We start from the raw sequence: 20209 nt of genomic DNA, 5'->3' as shown, positions 1-20209 counted from the left end.
ACAATTTCTAAACAGACTATCAACAGAGATAAAAGACATAGAAATTAACACAAAAAGAGTCAGGTACAATAACTGAAATGAAAAACTCCCTGGAGTGGTTCAACAGCAGCTGAATCATCAGAGGAAACAATCAGCAAATGTGTACATTGTTAGATACAGCAATCTGAAGGAGGAAAAAATAAAAATGAGCAAAGCATTATAGAGAAATGTGTGGGCTGGGGAGATAGCTCAGCTGGTAGCGTGCTTGCCTCGCAAGCACAAGGTCCTGAGTTCGATCCCCAGTACCGCCAAAAAAAAAAAAAAAGAGAGAGAAATGTGTGACACAATTAAGCATACTAATATGTATAGAGTCCCAAAAAGAAAAAAGGAAATGACGTTAAGAAATTATGGTCAAAAACTGTCCCAAATTCAATGAAAAACATTTATTGGGCTGGGGAGATAGCTCAGTCGGTAGAGTGCTTGCCTTGTAAGCACAAGGCCCTGGGTTCGATCCCCAGCACCCCGCCCCCCCCCCCAAAAAAAAAAATTTATTAAATGTACCGATGCAAAATGAGAAATATCCTAAACCAACTGCCAAAAGTCAAATACACAGAGAATCTTGAAATAGCAAGTGAACCATCACAGAGGAAGGATTCTCAATAAGACAAGATTTTAAAATCAGAAAACATGGAGCATACTCAATGTGTTGAAAGAGAAAAACAAAAACCATCAACCAAACCTCTTTCAAAAATGGGAGTAAAAAAAATCAATTTGCAGCAGGGTAACATGACCCACACCTGTAATCCCACCAACCCAAGAGCCTGAAGCAGGAGGATAAACAAGTTCCAGGCCAGCCTGTGCAATTTAGCGAGACCCTGTCTCACAATGAAACATAAAAAAGGATGTAGCTCGGTGGTACAGTGTCCCTGGGTTCTATACCCAGTAACACTGCCTCTCGCAAAAAAAAAAAAAAAAAAAAAAAAAAAAAATCAATTTCCAGCATGACAGCATGAGGAGTTTGGAAGGTACGACCACTAAGTGCAGAGCGCTGGTAAATCCATTTATGCAATTATAAAAAAACAGCACAGGAGCTAGGGATATAGCTCAGTAGTAGAGCACCTGCACAAGCCCCTAGTTTCAATTCCTAGTGCAGCAAAAACAACAACAAAAAACAGTATGTGTTTCTTCTTAACTGATTTAAAATGCATTGTATAAAACCTGTATAATGAATTGTTGGAATTATTATATATAAAAATGTTCCCATTAACAGCACGAGTTAACTCAAAATGACCTAGATGTGAGGTCAAAATCTCAACAATTGATGGAATCTTACAGGTAAAATATCAAAATTAGGAGGAACAATAAAACCAGATGTTAGATTTTATCAAAATTAAAAACTTCTAGGACTGGGGGTTTAATAGTAGTAGAGTATATGCTTAGTATGGGGAGGCCCTGGGTTCACCAAAAAGAAAAATCAAAAGCTTTTGTTGTTCAAGGACACTATAAAGACAATGAAAAGAGAACTCATAAAATGGAAAAAAAATTCTATGAATCATGTATCTTATAAAGGACTTGTGTTGAGAATATGCTAAAGAATTCATACAATAAAAAGACAACCCAAATGAAAAATGGGCAAAGGATCTGAAGAGAGGCATTTCTCCAAATATACACAAATGACCAATAAGCATATGAAAGATGCTCAACATCAGCCATCAAGGAAACACAAATAAAAACCACAATAAGATACTACTTCACACCCAGGAGGATGGCTACAATAAGGACAGTCAATAACAAATGTTGCCAAGAATGTGAAGAAATCACAACACTCATGTATTGCTGATAGGAATGTGAAACAGTGCAGTTGTTATGGAAAAACAGTCCGGCTAAGCCTCCCCCCAAAAAAAAAAAAAATTAAAAAATAGAATTAACCGTAAGACTATGATCTGGCCAATTATTCCTCTGCCAAGTATCTCCCCAAAACTTGAACAGATATTTGTACACCCATGTTCATAGCAACATTACTCTCAGTAGCCAAAAAGTGGAAGCAAAGCAAATGTCCAAGGACAGGTGAATGGGGAAACAAATTGTGGTATATACAAATAACAGAGTATTAGAGTATTATTCATCTTTTAAAAAGAAGGAAGTTTTGTTATGTTACAACATGGATGAACCTTGTGGACACTATGTTAAGCAAAATAAGTCAGTCACAAAGAACACAAATATTGTATTGACTCCACTCATATGAGGTACACTTAAAATCATTAAATTTAGAAAAAGTGGAATGGTAGCTGCGAGCTTCCCTCAACACATTAATGTTTTGTACCTGTAAGTAACATGCTGAACACAGCACAGAGGTAGGGGTTGCAGGTCTGGACCAGATCCCTATCATCCCACATTCTTCTTCTGTGCTTTGCCCCCATGCTGTTTTTAAAACCATTTATGTGGTTCTACCTGATCTTCATGCTTTTCAGACTTGCCTCCTAACTCGATAACCTCAATCCTTCTTTACATCCCAGTACTTCCATCAGGTTACCAAACCTTTTTTTAAAAAGTCATATATATTTATTATAGTCTGTCACACATTTAAGACCTTTTAAACTGTCCTGTTTATTTTATTACAATTTTTATTGTTTTGCTAGTACTCTAATTACAAAGAAACATCACTTTTGAGCAGTTTGCTCTTAATCCCATTTTTTCTCTTAATGCCTTTTGGTGCACAATTTTGTCGAATGCAAGAATTTTTCAGCAATGCATATACTGCAATATAACAGGCCTTCAACAGATGATGTTTAATCTTCACGTATTATCTTTTTCTCTGAAGGTGGCTAACACTTCCACAAATTGTTGGAAAGCTTTAATGAGAGAATGTATGTGAAGTGCCAGGTACACAGAAGGAACCCAGTAAATGGTAGGTGTTTTAACATGTGCTGGTTATTTTTCTCTTGAAATGCTAATTAGATTATTATCGACTCTTGACAATTCTTTTTTTTTTTTTTGGTTGCTGGGGATCGAACCCAGGGCCTTGTGCTTACAAGGCAAGCACTCTACCAACCGAGCTATCTCCCCAGCCCCAACAATTCTTATTTTTGAACCTTCAGAGGCTCTTTACGATCTCCATACCAGCCCAGGGGAAAATTATTCTCCAAACTATAAATTACTAGGATTTTCTGCTCCTGATACAAGGGAACTCCAATAGTTTTAGTAATGTAGCTGTTTTTATTATTCTATTGCATTAACACAAAATCCTACCATACTTTAAAATTATTCAGTCCTACTTTTTTAAAGGTACATTTCAAGTCAAGATATCTTACCCTATATAAGTCAATTCATAGTACAGTATTCAGAGTTTGTGCTGACTCCAAAGAAAATGTGACAGTGGGGAGATTAAAGAAACCAGTAACAATTTGACATCAAAATTATGCAGTGCTATACAACTTAATATATTATGTTGAGTGAAAGGATAAACAAATGAACCACCCTTTTAGGTGGGAATATATCTTTCCCACATAAACACAGAAATAACCTAGTAGGGCTGGGGAGATAGCTCAGTCGGTAGAGTGCTTGCCTTGCATGCACAAGGCCCTGGGTTAGATCCCCAGCACCGTTTAAAAAAAAAAAAAGGAAAGAGAAAGAAAAGAAATAACCTAGTAAACGTGGCATTGTGGTCCCAGTTCCAATCATCGGACTCCAAGTACCAGGTTCCTATCAACGCCACCAAGCTGGCTCAAGTTTACTAATTCTGGTCCTACTTTAACGGAATTTTTAAAGCTAATTTAATTACTTGCTTAATTACTTGCTTAATATATGCAGAAATGAAATTAGGATTAAACTCCTTGTGTTTACTGCTCTTACATAACTATAAAATCAAAAACAAATTTATAAACTAAATATATACAAAATCATTAATATTAATAGAATGTGACAGATGGCACCATATTTGTTAAGGCATGGGTTCCTCTGAGTTTTATATGGCTATACTACCACCATCATGTCATATGGGAGACTTAGCTCTCCTACTTCTACTTGAATTACTATCCTACTCTGTATACATGGTGTGCTGTGACATCATTTGCCCTTGGAGCCAACAATTTTTGTGTTAAGTCTGCTTCTGTATTCCCACAAAACAAATGGTACAACTGAGCACCAAGACATTAAAAACACAAGCTAGTCTAAGTACTGAAATGGTGTCAGTTCCTGATTTTGAGGCAAAACTCATTCGAGCAGTTCAAAATACATGTACTTATGGTCAACATTATCCTAGAAATGAAAAGACTTGAAAACAAACAAACAACTTTTCAGCATAAAAAGTTAAGGGACCAAAGAGATACCTAAATGGCCAGAATCTTGCAGATAATGGAAGGGGTGGCTCAAAGAATATTAAGACTTGGAAATTAACTGCTCCAATTTCAGGAAATGCTACATCTATTCTCCCCTTGGACATTTTGTTACAACACTTGGAGGCCCACTACTGTCAGCAGGAAAAGGTGTGTCGTCCACCCCACCCGGGACCCCAACTCAACAATCTACCTCCTTTGTCACCGATACACATTATAGTTGTACCCCTGGAATGAAAAGCTAATATTCACCATCATCTATATTATAGTCCTTCAAAATACTGGGATTTATTGTGTATGTACCCCTAGGTCTCTTTTCAAGACAAAGACACTTTTACTTATTCCTTTATTTATTAAATGCTTACAAAGGGTGTGAGGTTCCAATAAATTCCAGTCCCTAAACAAATCAGTCAATTAAAAAAAGTAAGCATGGGCTGGGGAGGTAGCTTAGTCGGTAGAGTGCTTGCCTTGGAAGCACAAGGCCCAGGGTTCTATCCCCAGCACCGCAAAAAAAAAAAAAAAAAAAAAAAAAAAAAAAAAAAAAAAAAAAAAAAAAAAAAAGTAAGCAATGTTGACGTAAAATATTAAGACAAGTCACATTCCAGGTAGTTAAACCTTCTGTAACATTTATCAGTCTACTCTGTTAAAATGACAGGTTAAGATAAACAACTCAATTTCTGTTAATAGCATTTATCATCTTTGTCAAAATTATCTTAACACTTTTAGAAGTTATAAAGCCAGTCATGAAATAAACTGAAACAAAAACCTCATTTCATTATAGTCAACATTTCAAAGCAAATTATTAATTACATGCATTTTATGTGCATCTTTTTGCTTGGGATCTTCCTAGACTAGTTTGCTTAAGTTGCAAATGTAGAGGTATAAAGGATCTGAAAAAAGAAACCAAAGAATTTCAAATTCCTTTTCAATAAATTACCTTCAATGTGTTTAATCACCTCGAAAGATCTAATTCATATAACCAAATCATTTGAAGTGTATGATTCAATGGCTTTTCATGTATTCAGTTGTACAATTATTACCACAATGAATTTCAGAATATTTTATCTCCCCCAAAAGAAACCCCATGCCAGGGCTGAGGGCGTAGCTCACTGGTAGACCACAGGCCCTGGGTTCAATCCCTAGTGGGAGGAGGAAACCCCATACCCATCTGTAGCAGTCACTCCCCATTCCCTCCACGCTCACTCCTTTCAGCCCCAAACTAAACTACTCTATGTCTCAATCAATTTACCTGTTTTGACATTTTCATATAAATGGTATCATGAGGTCTTTTGTGAATTTTTTTCACTTAAGCATGTTTTCAAAGTTAATCCAAGTTGTAGTATGTATCAGTATGTATCAATACTTCTTTTACTCCTAAATAACATTCCATTTTATGGTATATTTTTATACATTCATCACTTGATAGACATTTGCCTTGATTTCTATAACAGAGTTAAAAAATACACCAATTCCATTAAGAACCCAGAGGATGGCAAGTTTAAGACCAATGCCAGCAATTTAACGAGGCCTTGTCTCAAAAATAAAAAAACGCTGGGGATGTAGCTCAAAGGTGGAAAAGCACTCCTGGGTTCAATGCTCAGGTATCACACACACAAAAAGAAAGCACACTTTATTATATGTAAGTTATAAATTTCAGTTTAAAGAATTTACAGTAGATAGTCACTCAAATAATACTGGATTCTCCTGGCTTGCCAGTCCATTGCACCAGTTCTCCCAAAAGTGTGGTGTTGGCCTGTAATCCCAGCGGCTCCGAAGGCTGAGGCAGGAAGATGGAAAGTTTGAAGCCAGTCTCAGCAACTTATTGAGGCCCTTAAGCAACTTAGTGAGACCTCATCTCTAAAACATAAAAAGGGGGGCTGGGGCTGTAGCTCAGTGGTAGAGTGCCTGCCTTGCACATGTGAGGCACTGGGTCGATCCTCAGCATCACATAAAAAAATAAAGATAATTGTGTTCATCTATTAAAAAAAAGAAAAATTAAAAAAAAAAAAAAAGTGTGTCTGGGGATGTGGCTCAGTGGTTAAGCATCCCTGGGTCCAATCCCTGGTCGCCGCGCCCAAAAAAAGTGTGGTGTAGGGACTCCTGGAGTCTCTGAGATCCTTTTTCAAGGGGATTCAGAGATCAAAATTATTTCCCTAATAAGACATTTGCCATCTTCACTGTCATTCTGAGTTGCACAAAGGACTTCATCCAGAGGCTACATGATATATTGTAACAGTTTGAAGGCAAAAGCAGACAGAGAATCTAGCTTCTATATTTTTGCAAAACTTATAAAACAAAGACACTGATCTCACCAAGGTTTTTGTTTTGGAAAAGTTCTTTATCATAAATATACAGTAACATGTAATGGGTTGTTATTTTTAAATGCATACATATTTTTAAAGATAAATTTCCAAAATAATAAATATTGATGGATGTATTCCCACATAAAATCTCTTTGGGGTCCTCAATAATTTAAGAGCATAAAAGTCTTGGGACCACGTTTGAGAATGAGCAGGCCAAGAAATAGAATTTAAAAATAAGTTTCTTTTGCTGGTTCCCTTACAATAATGAAAATGGGGTATGAATATTCTCTCTCAAACCATCTATGACAGACAATCACTGCTACTATATATACCTGTATACTTCATCTTCAATTCCGAAAACAAAAAAAATTCTCCCCCTAAATATTATTTCCCTAGTTGGCGATATGTAACTTTAATAGCAATAATGTTTAAAGGTTAAGTAAACTTCAGATAGAAACAACCAAGCTTTCATCCAGGGTTGTAGCTTGGTGGTAGCCTGTGTGGGTAGATTCCCAGCACACTGCAAAAAACCAACCAAGCAGAAAACAAAGCAAAATAACCCTAAACCTTAACCAAACTTTAAGGTGCTCTGCCAGTAATGAAATTATATCCCTGGCTACCAAGTATACAGTCCTAAAATTCATACTATGAGCTATTGGCCAAGTACAATTAACTCATTTTAAATAAAATAAAGCCCCCATACCCCACATAGGCAAAGAGTCATAGGAGAGGAAACATTCAAATTTTATACTATCCTTCCATTATTTACTTGTCAATCCAACACCTCCTAAATCCATTAACTCTTTTTTTTTTTTTGGGTGCTGGGGATCGAACCCAGGGCCTTGGGCTTACAAGGCAAGCACTCTACCAACTGAGCTATCTCCCCAGCCCCTAACTCTTTAACTTTAATTGAAATTTTCTCTAGACTCCAGTTTTTTCCACATATCTGCTGATAAATACAAAAATTAAAAACTTAAAGGGAAAAAAAAAAAGAGCTACCTTAAGTCATCTTTTAGGTATACACCTTGGTTTTACACTTAAATGTAATGAGAATCCAAATGATTTTATACAGACAGTGGGATAACTGGAACTATAAAACATAGCCCTCTGACTCAAATCCAGTACCCCTCCCACTACACCATTCTTACTTAAAATATGAATGCCATTTTAAAACAAAAAAATCCCTCCAAAGTAGAAAATGAAATTATTCCAACTACTTACATAAATGTTCACTTCACATATTCTTACATATCAGACTATCTTAAAAGTGGCAAAATAACACCAACTGAACCAGGGCGAGCCTAGAGTTAGCGTTCTCTGATGCCAGATTAACACTCTCAGATGCCCCTGTGTTTGGGAGGGTTTTGAAGGTGAAAAACATATACCTTTTAGTAATCTACTTCTAAAACCCAGATTCCTTTCTCTCTATGAGCTTTCAACACATCTCAAACAGCAGCAACAATCAGTGAGAGGGAAGTGGGGTTAGGAGAAGGAGCTGAAAGAGAAGACAAGAGAAGTATTTTGCTCAGGACTCCAATGGTGTCAGAGAAGCCAAAGTCAAATAGCAGCACATCCCTCATACAATGGAAGCCCTGTGGATCTCATTGCTCCATTCCATTCTCTAAGTCATTGTTTATCACCACTTAGCAGAACTATTAAAATACTGTCCCAATTCCCCTGCTACTTCTTTTCCAACACATCCAATGTTGGCATCAGAATTATCTTAAATACACACACACAGTCTCACTTAAACTTGAACGCTTATGCATTACCCCGAAAACCTAAGTGCCCTAACATGACACTCAAGCATCCTTTGTGAACTTGATCTTGAACTACCTTTGTAGTCTCATCTTCCATGTCCCCACCCCTCTCAGTAACTCCAATGTTCCACATACTATTAGTTTTTCCTCCACAACATTATCCTTTCACTCTTCATTGATCCATTTCAAGTAATGATTCTCAATTTTGCTCTTAGGACACATCTGGAAATGTCTGATGACACTTTTAGTTGTCACAATTTAAGGGGATGGCACTATAGGTATCTTGTGGACAGAGGTCAGGAATGATTAGGATAGCATCCCACAACAAAGAATTACCTAGCCAAGCACTGTCAAGGTATATAAACCTTGCCTCATTTCACATAGCTCTCTTTGCCTTCCTAACAAGTCCCTGTTCTAATTTATAAGGCCATCAAAATGGCACACCTCTGAGGACCAAACCTCACCCAAACCCAAAACAAATGATTTCTTCAATTCTTTTACCACTGCTTTTTCCACTTTTGTTTTGAGGTGCTGAGGATTGAACCCAGGGCCTCCTACATGCTAAACACAAGCTCTACCAGGGCTCCCCAGTCCCTCACACCACACAGCTCTTACTCAGCTGTTTAGCCCATTTGACCTTAGAGCACCGAAAGTAGAGATTAATCATCTTTATACTCCCCCTGCTTAAAATGGTACTGAATGAATTCAACTCCGTCAGTAAAGTAAAAAAGGCATCAGCAAGTCCAACTTCTTCATTTCATAATTTCATCGAGGTTAAACCACTTGCTTACTAGTTAGTAGTTACAACTATAAGCCAAGCCTTTTGACTGAGATTAGAGCTCTTTATTATCCATTACTCTCTCACAATTAGACTAAGGAAAGTTGCAACCACTCATAAAAAACCACTCAGAGCTATGAATCCCAGCTACTTGGGAGGCTGAGGATCAGAAGTTCCAGAACAGCCTGGGCAACTCAGTGAGATCCTGTCTCAAAATAAAATAAAGGCTGGGCCTGCTCTTCAGTAGCAGAGCACATGCAAGCACAAGTCCTTGAGTTCAATCCACAGAACTGGGGGGACCTCTCTTCAGGAAACTTCCCACAGCCACCTTTCCAGGAGCTGCTTCTGAAGAAACACAAAGAAACAAAAAATAGAAGACAGTGTTTAGAACAAAACAGAAGCATAGGAAAATGCTACCCAAGTTCAGAGAAAATAAAATACCACTTCCAATTGGAGAGAATTAGAAAATACTCCACAAAGATGGCATGTCAGCTAATGCAAAGGGGAGATGGAGCTCCAAGAATAAAACCACTAGGATGTGAAAGTCTGGAGCACCCAGGTCAGTTATGGACCCTTTGATTAGCTAGGGAGGTTAAGAAAACCTTGCACTTGTACATGCCTGTAATCCCAGGGACTTGGAAGGCCGAAGCAGGAGGATCACAAGTTTGAAGCCAGTCTCAGTAACTTAGGGAGACCCTGTCTCAAAAGGACTAGAGATATAGCTCCCTGGGTTCAATCCCCAATATAAAAAGAGTGGGAGCGGGGGGTAATCTTGTTAAAGCAGATTGAACTACAGTAAAATTATCTCATTCCAGAAGAACTGGCATAGTAAGAGTTTTAAGTAACTTTGGGGAGAGAACAGATGAGGTACACACTTGAAGGTGATTCTTGAGGCTGTGTAACACAGTAGAAACCAAATAATCTTCCCATGATTCTCCTTTCATTGACAGGATTCCACGTCTCACAATGCATCGAGGATCAAGGCAATCTTTAGCTCACACATTTATATGGCCCAAATAATGAACTACACCGACATCAGACAAGAACAGACTCCATTAGGTTCTTCCACCAACTCTAGGTCTGGCCCCACAATCCCTTTTGCCAGAGCTCAGGGAGCTCCAAAGTCCACAACTCATTAATATACTACAAAAGGCACGGTAAATACACATATACATACTGATTAAATTTACATAAATGAGATTTTCTATAGTAACTTCCCTAAGAATCCAGACAAACACTGTACATAAGCAGCAATCCTCCTTTCATTTACAATGCATTCCCAAGCTGGGCGAGATGGTTGCATATCTGTAACCAGCTACTCAGGAGGCTGAGGTGGGAGGATAGCCAGCTCAGAGGGCAGCTGGGGCAACATAGGTGAACCCTGACTCAAAACAACAACAGAAAGCCACAGTGTATTCCTGAAAATGTGATAGAAGTCAAACCTTTCAAAGTCAAACAATAAAGTCATGATTTTAGGGGTTCTCCCACTCCCGGAAAGCAGGAAAATATAAAACCCCTGATTATCCTCATTTTTCAGTAAGTTTTAAAATCACACTTTTGCCATAATTTTCTACTTCATTCTAATTACTTCATTCACCATCACCCAAAAAGGTCAACATAACCCAACTAGCACAACCTAACCCAGTAAAGATGCAAATCCCTAATCAGTTCCCTGTCTCAAGGATATTCAGTTTCTTTGTTTTCCACTCATTTTTATAAAAATACACCTGAACTTTCAAATAAACAAGATACAGCTGTAAAAACACAGCAAAGCTTTTGAAACCAAATTGTTCTCAGGCAATACGACTTTGCAAAAAAAAAAAAAAAAAAAGGAAAAAAGAAACCTCTTTTTTAAGCTAATGCACAGAAGTCTGAACTTAGCCAACCTAAGGAAGAAGAGGCTTAGGGTTGATCTAAAGACTACACAAAAATCAAATATATCACAGTTGAAGACTAACATTTTTTCAATGGCAAAAAAGGTATAGAGGGCTGGGGAGATAGCTCAGTTGGTAAAGTGCTTGCCTTGTAAGCACAAGGCCACGGGTTCGATTCCCAACACCAAAAAAAAAAAAAAAAAAAAAAAGGTATAGAAACCAGGAAGCAGAGCTCATCATAAAGCTCTTATAAAAGACCCTCCTATATCCAACCGTAACCTGCACTATCATCTCATTTCCATAGTTCACAGCACATAAAGGAAACAAAGACCAGAACCACAACTTAAAACAATGAAAATAAGTTATCAAGAAAGCAACATCATTCTTACAATTTTAATTTTTAAAAAGTCTGGAGTCTTTCAGCGTACATGTGAACTATCCTGTAAACATCAATAACTGAAGATGAAAATCGGACATTTAAAATCAAACAGGCCAAAGAGCAATTAAAATTATGTTCATGATATAACTGGCATCAGCAAACAAAGGGAACCCCTAAAAAGAATACAGGAATAACAAAAGTATAGAAGTAGGAACACAAGGGAGGTGGTTTACGGAGAACTGGGAGAGTCAAATAAATGGAGGACAGGGGATTACAAGAAAAATGATGGGAAAACAAGTAGAAAAGTTACATTAATATCAACCCTATGATGAGAGTTTTGAACAGTCTTTACAAAAAAAGTATCTTTTAAAAAGAGGGGGAGGAAGGGATATAAAATGTCTTTCATCTGGGCACGGGGGTGTGCACCTGTACTGCTTGCTACCTGGGAGGCTGAGGCAGGAGGATCACTTGAATCCAGGGGTTTGGGACCAGCCTGCACCTCACCTTAGTGAGACCATGTCTCAAAACAACAAAAGTCTTTCAGGATGAACAAATGGCACCTCCTCAAGTCCTGAGGCAGAAGACAGATCTGTGAAAATGTGGAAAATGTGACTTATTAAACTGATTATATAACTCAAGATCTTTAATAATCAGAAATTCTGAGGAATGCATTTGCCCCAAATGTTCAGAGTAATAGTGTTTAAAAAAAAAAAAGACAATTTAAAAGGTATTAAGGAAAAGTTATGTAATGATAAACTCATTTAAAAGATTATTATAGGGCTATGAAAAAATATTTATAGAAAGTTTAAAAATAGAATGGGGAGGGAGTGTACCTACAGTATTTCCCATCTAATTAAAGATAAATGAAAATAGACCTGTCGAATAATACGGGTGCTTCTATACGGTGAAATTAGCAGAGGTGGGGTTTTTGTTTTCCTTTTGTCTTTTACCCTCTTATGCGCCCCAATCTTTCTCTTAATGACAGAATATATTAACTTCACAATCAGATACAAATTACAGAAAGCATAACGTCTTTAGAAAGCTTTCGATTAAATATTAAATTATGGCTTAAGAAGCAAGCCTTGGTATTCTGAAAATTAATTTATACAGAACATTATTCCCCAAGACACCAAATTAATGAAATATTACTGTATTTGACAAAGCCCTTTTCCAATTTAGCTTACACCATTGGCCTGCTTTCAAAATGGTGTTGTCTCACAGACTCTTAACCTCTAAAGTGTTTCTGGAAATTGTTTCTTAAATTCACTCTAACCAGTATATGTGACAGGGACAATTCTTTTTTACCTTATATTCCTATTACCTAATACATAGTACAATACCCAGTACATGATAGGCATTTAATACACAATTGTTGGATTTAATATAAAGTACAAAAATAAAAAAGATTCAAGATAGAATTAGACAAAGTAATAATAAGCCTGAAGAAAAGCAGGATATGCAGGAATTAATCTTTAAGTCAGCATTTCTCTCAAGATGGTTCCCAGTGTGGGAATTTGTTAGAAATGCCTACTCTAGGGCCCCATTCCAAACTTACAGGATCAAACTCTGGGGGTGGGCACAGCAATCTGTTTTAATAAGCCCTCCAGTTTGGTAAACACTGCTCTTAACCAGGAGTCAGCAAACCATGGTCACAGATCAAATTCAGTCCCCTGTTTGTATTCAGTCCACAAAGAATGGATTTCACACAGGAACATTTGCCATCAATCTGATGGTAGAAACTGAACCCCAATTAAGCAAATGGTGTATTACCTCCCCACACCAAATTCTGTTGCACTCATCAGACTTGAATTATACATGACTGTACTCAATTATCACTCTATCTTTAATTTCATTAATACAAAATTTATCCAATGTCCTTGATTTTGCCTCAGCCCACAAAGAACAACATGTTCATTATCTGGGCCTTCGCAGAAAAGGTTTGCTGATCTCTGTTCTGAATTAGAACCCTTATCAAGGAGAGCAACCAAATCCTTCTACGTTATCTTGATCACAGACAAAACACTCTGTTAAAGTAGAATGTGGGCCTAATACCATAAGGCAATTTCTAGGCTCTGAGGTCAAAGTTAATGAGTAGACTTAAAAACGTTCCAAGTAACCAGGTAAAAGAAAGAACAGAAAAAGAGAAATGTAACCAACAACCAAAACTTACATCTCTCAATAAGCAGTCAGCAGAAAGAAAATGGGCACAAAAGATAGGAATGGGAGGCTTCTCCTACTCTCTCTTTAGTTTAAAATTTCTCCTCCTCCCAATTCGGACTGTAAAGAATGGGATCTAATATCAAAGATTACCAAGTTCAAAAATCATCCCAAGGAAAACAATTCCTTTGATAATGGTTAACATGGGTCTAACATGTTCAAAGCTCAGGTGATTGATCAGTTACACAAAGAAAATAAAGTGTACAGTGCTATATAACAATGATGCATCAATTCTACACAAGCAGTTTAAGGCACCAGAAATCAAATACTGCCCCCGATTTTGCCATTCAGACAATCAATAAATAGTTTACTGTGAACGGCATTACTCTAGGTGCTCTGTAATACACAAAGTAAAAGGACAGAAACCCCGACCTTATCCATTACCAGGGAGAGAACTCAGTGTTAATTTTAAAAATGACTCCAAAGGTAATGGTTTAGAAAATAATGTGCTTTGTTGCATACAGAAATAGCTTCATGAAGAAGGTAATCTATACATGCCTATCTTGGTCATGCTACTTCATCTCTTGAGCCATTTGCCTTATCTGAAAAATGAGGGGTCTGACTATCACCAAGATCTATTCCAGGACTACTCATAAAAGGATTACTAGGTCAAGTGACTCCAAGTAATGAAGAGAATGAGCAAAGGAGCAAAGAATTTTAAAAGAGCATACCGAAAGCTGGGGATGTGACCCCAATATTTGAATTTTTTAAAAAGGAAAGCAATGCCTTAACAGATATTTAAAATACTAATTTTGGAGCTGGAACCATAACTGAGAACATTCTCAAAAGTGATAAACAATGTATTAGATACACATATGTGAACAAGTGTATACGTGACCAAGTGTGTGTATATGTGTAATCCCTATCCTGACAGCTATTATCTTAATCTAGTGTCCTCAATTTTTCACTGTTTGAGTCTGGAACTTTTGGCAAACGTGACTGACAAAACTAAACTCACGCAAGAATACTGCTGCCTAGTGGTAAAACACAAAATGCAAAAGGTCTCATCTCCCTCTTCCTTAAATGAACTACCAAAAAAAAAAAAAAAAAGGCCTAGTTACACTTTAGAGTCGCCCAGAAATGTTTTATTTTAAATGCCCAGTTCCTTCTCCAAATCTACTCACATACAACCTAGAAAGAGTAAGACCTAGGCAAAAATATTTTGAAAAAGCTCCACAGATGATTCCAATATATAGCTGAGGCAAAAAAATCTCCATTAGGAAGTAACCGAGAAAACTGAAAACTCATTTGCTGAATATACATACAGGACACAGGGGTGTGTGTTAAAAGCCTCAGGACTTAGCACAGGTATATTTGAGAATAAATTTTAAGTAAATACCTCATCCTAACAATATACTACCACATCTCATTCCTTAAAAAGTGTATTACAATGATCATCACTTTATAACTAACAATAAAAATGATAAGTCCAAGCAAAATATTTGTCGTTTCCTTAAAGTACATAAACTTTGTCACTGAAATCCTATTTTCTATGATAATATAACAAAGAGCTTTGAATAATTTTGTGTTGTATTAAGAATGCTCATAGGGATGGGTGTACAGCTTACTGGTAGAGCTACACCCCTAGCATGCAGGAGGCTCTGGGGTTCAATCCCCAGCACTGAAAAAAATTTTTTTTTTAAAAACAAAGGAATGTTCAGATATCCCACACTTTTAACTTCCTCCTCCCACACAGAATGTAGCAAAGGGGATCAAAGAGATTAAGAGATACAAACACCAAACAAATGTCTGTTATTGCTATTTTGTTCATTCCACAAAACAATTATCAAACAATGCCACAAAAATCCAAAAGTAAACCCTTAGCTTTAAAAAGTTTTGTGTGTGTGTGTGTGTGAAATAAACTAGTTTTAAACCAAATAAACTCAGAATTTTCAAGTTGAGATAATAGATTTTCACATCATTAAATATTCACTTATGGGATGATTTAAATAACTTACCGGCACAAATGCCTGTTTAACATCTTTAGGAATGTTGTCTAACATTATTTTAGTCATAAACAAACCCAGCAACTAACTATCACTGAACATTCTGTGAAACATATGGAAGACAAAGAACCTATTTGCTACACAGTTTAAACATCTCCCTTGACAAACCAAGATATTTCTCAAATTACATTTGATAGTCTTACAAACAAAACTAAATCTAAAGCTATTCTGATAAAGCAAACAATTCAATATCTAAATGTTTTTTTCCAAACAATATTAATGAGTATCTTTTCACTAACACATTTGTTGAAGCACCACTGGTTGAGACCCACAGACTTCAGACCCTCACCTGTGTAATGAAAATACTGTGTACATAATAAATATAAATGCTTAACAGTGCCAACATGTAATTAATGCTCAATAAGTTAATTATACTGATAACTGACAACACTTGGGGAAAATCCATTTACTTATTTATCCACTTAAAAGTTTTCAACTCTGCGTATCAGAATCATACACAGTGCTTTCAAAATATACCTTTGCCCAAGCCCCAGATCGGACAAAATTGATTAGTCTCTGAGGGTGAGACGCAGGAATCAGTTTTTTAAAAACTCCCAAGTGATTCTAAGAGTAGAGGTCAATGCATTAACTATTCCCCCAAATAGTTAAAACTACGCTAAAATAATACAAGAACTTAATAGATGCCTTTCAAATACACAGTTCCTAAAAGAACCAAATGGAAACCCGAATCCTGTTTCTCAATTTTTGAAATAAAAAACATTTCAGGATTCAGAAAACCTACCAGTAAGAGGGGAAAATATAATGCTGGCAATAAATGACAGATCATGTCCTTTTAGAACAAAAGTCAACTAGTAGCTCTATAACCATGGGATAAGAATCCTTCCTACCCTGATTATAGCCCAAAAGGTTCAAAAGAGAAGTAATCCTTTAACACACACACACACATATATTTCAAATAACTTTCTTTAACCCGATTTAAGGATTGGTTTTGATATTAAAATTCTGGAACTAATGCATAAAGACATTAAAATTGATCTCACGAAATAAAAATACGCTAAAAGAACGCTTGCATGTACCCAATTAATCAAGAACTGGATGACTGGCAAATTCATGGCAAACATCCATTTCCAAAACTATAAGCAGCATTCTTAATACCATGTCAAAGACAAATGATCTCTGAAGAGATATCCACTAAATCTCTCATCTTCTTGAGATATCAGAAAATGTATTTCAAGATCCTGGAAGACAAAAGAGCTGAAGTAAATCCTACTTGAGCATTCACTGATATTAAAAATAAGAGAACTATGGAATACCAACAAGACATCTCAATTTGGTGAAGGGTAAAATCTGCCCTTCGAAGTTACTTTTTATAAGAATGTAGATTCTCACATGTACCGTCCTTGCTGTTATTCAGTCCCTCCAGAAATTCTCTGAAACTACCAAGGTCAGCAAACAAAAGAAACAGCAGAACATTAAGATAACAAGAATTACAACAGTTACATGATCACTCAAAAAATTTATGAAAAAGAGTCAAGAGAAGAAATGCCGTATAGTCTAAAAGTTACATTTTTAAATCAGAGAAAGCAAACATATTAGAAAAATATCAAAAACATTTTTGAGTTCACCCTTGGATTATCGATTCTGAATACTTGAGGTTTTCCCTCAACCCAAACACTGAAACAATAGTTTAAAGGGTTACAGTTACAAGAATGACAAAGCACAAGAATTTAAAAATTGAGCAAACAAATACTGACTTCTTTGTGTATTTATTGCATATATTTTCCAAGAATTTAGAAGGCATTTGCTGAAACCAAAAATGGCAGCCCAGTGAATCAGTCGACCAGTGAGAGATCTAAAGGAGTTTGCAGTCTCTATTTTTAAGTTCAAGTGTAAGGGTTAAGAAAGCCAAGCTAATCTGGGCTAACTAGCCCTTTTATCATAAGGTAGATAATGAGCTCCAAGAGAGGGTTAGGTACCTGCAGAAAACTTTCTTAATGCACCCAAAATGACTCTCCCTCAAGAGTGAAATTATACGAGCGGTATTCAGAAGACTCAGGGGTTTCCAGGTAAAAGGCGGCTACTCTCTCTTCTCCCAAAAGAAAGCAAGAATATTTAACCTAAACCTACAACTCGGTTAAATTCAGACAAGCTGAAGCAATCACACACACCTGTAAACTGCACCAGGAAAACACAATTAACGTTAGAACTACGGAACTTCCAAAGAAAAACAACGATTTAAGCAGGATCTACTAAAAAAAAAAAAAAAAAAAAAAAAAAACCCAAAAAAATTCCTTAAAATTCCAGGGTAAGTTGCAGTCGCTGCAGAAATCCACACCAAAAACAAAAAAAGGCCAAACCAAACAAGTAGACACCTGCTCCCTAACTCTTTAAATATTTCACAATGAATGAAAATAAGCCATTTGTCAAACCTGAAGCCTCACACCCCAAGAATCTCAAGGTTTTACCACTAACCAAGTCTCACATGCTAATATTTTCGCAGAAACAGTTAAAATAGAAAGGTGGTAGGTCCAAGCTCACTTGGAAGCGATTTCGGCATCAAAACATCGTCCGCGGCTTGGCCCTGGGCAACGAAGGGGGGCGAAGGAGGTGGCGGCGGCCGATAACCCGGCTCCGACTTCCAGACCACAGGGCCGCGGAGAAACTGCGGGTTATCGCGGGAGGGTGGGGGGAGGCGGACAAGTCGTCAGGTCCGATAGCCAGGCGTAGCCGAGGCCTAGCGCTACCGCTCCAAATCACTCCACCTCAGTAATGGCGTTTGGTGTCAAGTGGAACGAGACTGGGGAGAAGAGCGGCCGCGACTCCGCTGGGCTGCAAGGCCCCGGGCGGGGGCGGTTCGCCCCCGGCGCTGACCCGGCCCCCGGGTGCGGATGGGGGGGGCTGCACGCCGCGCCCGGAGACTCCATCCTCCTACTCGGCCCCAGACAGGACGGGAAGGGGGAGGAGGGGGAGGAGGGGGAGGGACGGAGCCGTCAGCCATTTTCCCTTACAGTCCAAAACACACAGACACGCTCTCGGGACACCGGCTGGGCAGGGAACAGAACCCCGCGCTCGCCCGCCCAGCCCGGGGCGGGGAAGGGGGAGCGGGGAAGCCCCCGGCCCCGCCGGCCGGCCGGCAGCCGCTGAGGGAGGGACCTCACACACACCCCCCTCCCTTCACCCAGATCCAGCTGTTGGCCCCGGAAAGGCGCGTCGCCCCGGAGCGGCTGGCTACTCACCGCACGACACAGGCGTCTTCTCAGAACCGGGACACGCGGAGGCGGGAGGCAGCAGGAGAGGCAAACCTCAGTCCCGGGGCAAGGCCTAACCTGCGAGCATCCCAGGCTCGGGGGTGACGGGCGACAAAGTGTGTCGAGAGGCTGCAGCGGCCGGGCTCGGGACTGCGGGCGTTAAAACTAGGGGGCTGCACACGAGCGCCGGAATTCGCTCCTCACCCTGCAGCAGCGGTGGCCGCAGCCGCCTCCTCCTCCTCCTCCTCGGCCGGCAACGGCCCTCTTCCCCCTTCTCCCCTCGGGCTGGGGCTCTAGCTGAGCTCTGAAGGGCTCCGGGCGGTGCGTTTCTCCTGCGTCACCTCCTCCCGCTCCTCCTCCTGCAGCGGCACCTTCACCTTCCCCTAGACGCCGCCTCTGTCTCCGCTCCAGGCCTGGTCGCTTTGCTGCGGCTACCTTCTCGCTCCCGGCGCCGACCCGAGCACCGGGCGCTAAGGCGGCCGCCTCCCGCGAGAGAGAGGCGGCAGCAGCGGTCTCCCGCGAGGCCTGTGAGCTGTGCAAGGCGGGGAGGGGCTCGGCGCGGCAGAGGCCCAAACGGGCCTGGTGCGGAGAGGTTGCGGCTCCGGCGGCAGCGGAGACTAGCTTCCGCAGCCGCGGATACCCGTCCTCGTCAATATGGCGGATCCGGCAAACCAAAAAGAAAAAAAAACCGCTCGACCAGTGGTGGCGGCGGCGGTAGCGGCGGCGGCAGCAGCAGCGGTGGCGGCGGCGGCAGCGCGGCGGCGCAGACTCCCACTAGCCCCAGCACCGCCCAAAGCCCGAAGTCCTCCGCCCCCTCGAGACCCCGCCCCCTCAAGACCCCGCCTCTCGACCCTCCCCTGCCCCTGCCCAGCCCCCTCTCTCTTAGCTACCCACTTCTCCCCCTCCACCCGGGCTGTGGAGCCTGGGAGAACCGCGTGAGCCGCTTGGGGGCCGGGCCGGTCGAAAGACGCCTGGAACCCTGAGAGCTGGATGGGGGAGGGGAAGACAATGCGGTAAAGATTGTTCGCGCAGTACCGTTTCTTCCGGCCAGCCCCTCCGGGGTCATGCTACGGCCAGAAACTGTTCCATACCCCTCAGCTCGGAAACCGAACGAGGGCAGAGGTGGCGCGAGGACGGGCCGAGATGGGGGAAGGGAGGCCCGAGAGAATCCGGCATACCGCGCCGGAGGAGGGGCTGGGCGGTGGGGACTGGCTGAGTATGTGGCGCGGACAGGGTTAATCGCGTGAGCCGCAGCCGCGTCGCTGAGTTTGACTCGGGACGCTTGTTTGTTCCATTGTGAACCGTGGCCCCGCCGACGAGTGCCCGGATGATGACGTCACCGCCTCCCCCCCCCTTTTCCGGGATTGGGG

General features: G+C 40.0%; 1 protein-coding gene across 3 annotated transcripts in view; it reads right to left on the bottom strand.

Moving 5' to 3' along the window:
* Usp9x (ubiquitin specific peptidase 9 X-linked) overlaps positions 1-19598 on the bottom strand; it is a 114641-nt gene extending 95043 nt beyond the window's left edge. The window contains exon 1 of one of the 3 annotated variants that reach the window (XM_047537010.1): positions 18828-19598. The gene's annotated coding sequence lies outside the window, so the exon portion shown is untranslated. Of the gene's footprint in view, positions 1-18129; positions 18334-18827 lie in introns of those variants that run through there. The other 2 variants (XM_047537012.1, XM_047537011.1) reach the window with 2 other exon arrangements.
* Between the last annotated feature and the right edge of the window lie 611 nt (positions 19599-20209).

Source organism: Sciurus carolinensis, chromosome X (genome assembly GCF_902686445.1).
Source record: "Sciurus carolinensis chromosome X, mSciCar1.2, whole genome shotgun sequence".
NCBI classification, from domain to species: Eukaryota; Metazoa; Chordata; class Mammalia; order Rodentia; family Sciuridae; genus Sciurus; species Sciurus carolinensis.
Note: the sequence above shows the minus strand (reverse complement) of the source record. Positions and strands in the feature narration are given on the sequence as shown.